This window comes from Solanum pennellii, chromosome 7 (genome assembly GCF_001406875.1).
Source record: "Solanum pennellii chromosome 7, SPENNV200".
NCBI classification, from domain to species: domain Eukaryota; kingdom Viridiplantae; phylum Streptophyta; class Magnoliopsida; order Solanales; family Solanaceae; genus Solanum; species Solanum pennellii.
Window position 1 is genome coordinate 58,794,252 of NC_028643.1, and position 4,037 is coordinate 58,798,288.

At 31.1% G+C, this 4,037-nt stretch overlaps 1 pseudogene; it reads right to left on the reverse strand.

The window, feature by feature from the left end:
- Window positions 1–2,593: 2,593 nt before the first annotated feature.
- LOC107025756 overlaps window positions 2,594–4,037 on the reverse strand; it is a 3,929-nt pseudogene continuing 2,485 nt past the window's right edge.

Here is a 4,037-nt window from a genome sequence, read left to right on the forward strand (position 1 = left end):
AAGACAATTTTTTGCTTAAGGTCGTAGCAGAAAAGATCAATTGGGGATAAGACAATTTTTGGCCACGTATGCTAATTAAAAAATAACAATTGAATATTTATCGAAAAAAAATTATATTATATAAAAGTAAAATTTGAAGCTGTTGATTTTAGAATTTTAATTTTTTTTAATTTAAGAAGGTCATAAATTCAAGCCATGGAAAGAACCTTCAGTATAAATGAAAGGGCTGCACAAAATAGTCCCTTGTGGTTTGGGCCATTCTCGAATTCCACACATAGATATGCATTTTAAGATGTTTTAATACACACTTCTACACGTTCATGTACCAGCCTGCAACATTAGACAACCACTTTAAGATAAAGACTTTGGTAAATGGAGTTCATCAACATATATATACTCCGTCCATTACGTTACATTTAGTTATTGTAACAGGTAACCCGCCTTATTTTGAAGATAAAAATTCATATTTTGTGCAATGCATTTTAAATTAAGACCACAAAAGATTGTCAATTACTATATTGTTCCTCCCCTTCATCACAATTAATATTTCTTTTATATTTTTTTGATAATAATAACACACTACTTAGTGTAATCGTACAACTAGGGTTTGGAGATGGTAGGATGTATGCTGATTTTACCTCTACCTTTATGAGGTAAAGAGAATGTTTTCAATAGACCATCTGCTCAGAAAGAATGTTATCAATTTAAGATTTGCAAGAAAAATATAATACCCAAATACCACGACTTAAAGAAAATAAAACAGCAATTAGTGCGACACACAGAATAATAGGAGAATATACAATTACTAAATACTACTGCAATGATGAGAAGAGGAAAAGGAGGAGGATATCCCTAAATTCTCCCACGTTAAGTACGAGAACACCCGAAAACCTACTGAGTTGGAGCTGTGCTAAGTCATATGTAATCTCTAACAATGTTTTCCCAGTATATATCTACCTCTCTTAACTCTTGCTACAACCAACCTCTCACATCTCCTAATTGGCGTACCCTCGCAGCTCCTCTTCACATGACCGAACCACCTTAGCGTCATATTTCTCATCTTGTCTGTCATAGAGCTACTCCCATCATGTAGTGAAAAACATTATTCTCAATCATATCTCTCTCAGCGTGTATTCACACATCAATTTGAGCATCCTCATCTCAATAATCTTCATCTTCTGGACGTGGATTTTCTTGATTAACTTTCACTCTTCCCATACATCTCTACCTTATAAGTTACATCACTAAACATCCTTTTAATCTTATTAATAATCAATGACATTGTAAGAAAAAAATATTATATGTGTTGATTAAGGGACTCTCAAAGTCAATATAATTATAATAGAATTATTAAATTTATGTAGGCCTTTTTACAAGAAGAATAATCATAGACAAGCTAAACACTGTGAAAGAGATGCAACCGATGAAATAGAGAGTAACGGCTAGACCAACTGAATGTTCTAAAGTAACATACATACCAGTTTCAGATACAACTACAACGACTTCAATCAGATAAATCTACAATGCAATTGCCATATTATAAATCTGGATAATAATTGTCAACTCTGTTACAGCGGTAAAGACATCCAATAATCTAGTTAAGCTATACGAGATAGGAAGTTAAAAGGATTGGGTTGGGGTGGGGATAGGCATGTTCAAACTTTTTTCTATTGTAATACTGTAGCATGCAACAAATAATTTTGTTTTATCTAGACCTTCAATATTTTTCTTTTCTGTTGTAATCTTGTCATCGTTTCTACAGTATTTTTCCATGATCGCTTCACGTCTTCATAAGTCATATATAGGTTGTGACAGTGACACTTCAAGCACATGCACTACTAAAAGAGACATTTAGCGGTAATTTAGTTAATGTCATTGCATCTAATTTCACTAAAACCTTTAATGACATTTATATAGGGTATTGGTTATAAATACTCATCTTTATTAAATTTTGCCATTAAATACAATATAGTGGCAAAATATGTTATTGCCACATAGTCGTTTATTTATTATAGTGAAGTTGTTTTTAAGGACTCATGGCTGGTGTCTTCTTGTCTTCCATTCATTATTTAGTTATTGTGAAGATCATTATGTTAAATTTTAGGAAAGAATATCTATTACATATCGTGTTAGCTATTTATAATACTCTATGAGTACATAAACTAGTTGTGAAGAAGCATATTGATGTTGAGAATACTTACCTTTATTGATTTGGTATACTATCAACAACAACAATAACATACCTAGTGAAATCCACTAAGTGGTATCTGGGAAGGATACATTGTATGCAAACCTTATCACTATCTCGTAGAGGTAGATAGTTTTTTTTTTCTAAAGACCCTTGGTATCGAATTTGATCTATTGTTATTCGAAACAGATGACACCATTCTTGTTGATGAATTTTTTAAAAAAATACATAATAAAGGATAGTTAATACACAAGAACTGAAGAAGCGATTGACAAAGTTTATAAAGGCAACCTAAATTTAATGTTTTGCATGGAATGATATAATTCAACATTCAAAAAAATTATTAAAAGAAAACCTAAGCTTGCATATATGATTAAAAGAACTGATTAAAATGCAATCCGGAATCTATGGGGAAGAAGTATCAACATCCTTGTCTAAGTTGTTGTTTCTCAGTTTTCTCTCACAACAAACAGTCTTTTTGTTTGTTTTGATACATGAATCTTCATTTTCTAAATGATTCATATTTGGTCTTCAGTTGGACGATTCCAATTATATTCATCTTCAATTGGTGAGAGCCTGAAAGTACACTGTGGAATGGATTGAAATTTGGTGAGATAAAAAAATAAGTTTAGAAATTTATTTTATTTTGTCAAATATCGAAGTATCAAAAGTAAAGAAAAAAATAAACTATTGTTGAACAATATTAGAAACTCGTTTCAAATACATCATGTAGATAAACAAAAGCTTTATACGAATTACCTTATGAATGTTATTGATGGAACGAAATTTGATACTTCTCGGTATTCCTTGTGTGATATGATAGTTTCCACCATTTTCATCTTTTTGCCAAAAGTCTCGAGCCATAGTTAATATTTTCATTTATAATGTGATCAGAATTATATGGGATATCATCTTCGCATGTAATTTTCTTGATATCTGGCTCACCTGAAAATTTTATGTGATATTGCATGATATATGTGAAACAAATTAGAAGTTCAAAAAGTAAGGTTGCAACATCAATTTAATGACTGTATTTTAGGCTAACAATGTGCTATGTGCCATTCAGGGGAAGAGTTTAAATTACCATGCGCTCATCGATTTAAATTAGGATAATTCTCTACTTTCGATGAAAACAAATTCAAATAATTGAAATAAATTTAATTTAAAAGTTTTAAAATTCCTAAAGTACCATCAATAATTTCTTCTTGTCGTTCGTCAAGAAGTTCCTCCACAAAAGAATCCTTTTTATCCCGGCTTATGTTGCTTTCGCTATGTTCTCTTAAATTTCTCACTTTTTAATTCCTGAAAATCCATATTCTTTCTTAATAAACAATTGGACATAGAAATGTATATTGTGAAATATAATAAACGTGCTCAATAAAAGATTTTTAAATAGATGTAAGTGTTAAAAAATACCTCACAATCAGGAAGGAGGGAATACAAACACGTATTGACAGTGTTATTTTCTATTTGGGTAGCACTATAATGGTTATCTTCACCAAGGCTCTCAAACTCACCTGAAAATTATTAATAATCAAATGAAAGATAATTAATAGTATAAGTCATTTATGAGTTGTTGAATAAACTAATGAATTATGTACCATGAATAATTTTTCGTTCGTGATTGTCTGCTGTCACGACCCAAAACCGAGCCGCGACTGGCACCCACACTTACCCTCCTATGTGAGCGAACCAACCAATCTAAACCTTAACATTTCAATTTAATATCAACAGAAAGTAATGCGGAAGACTTAAACTCATTAATAAAAGACAATTCAATAACTTCTAAATTATTCCCCAAAATCTGGAAGTCATCACCACAAGAACATCTATGATCAAATTACTAAAC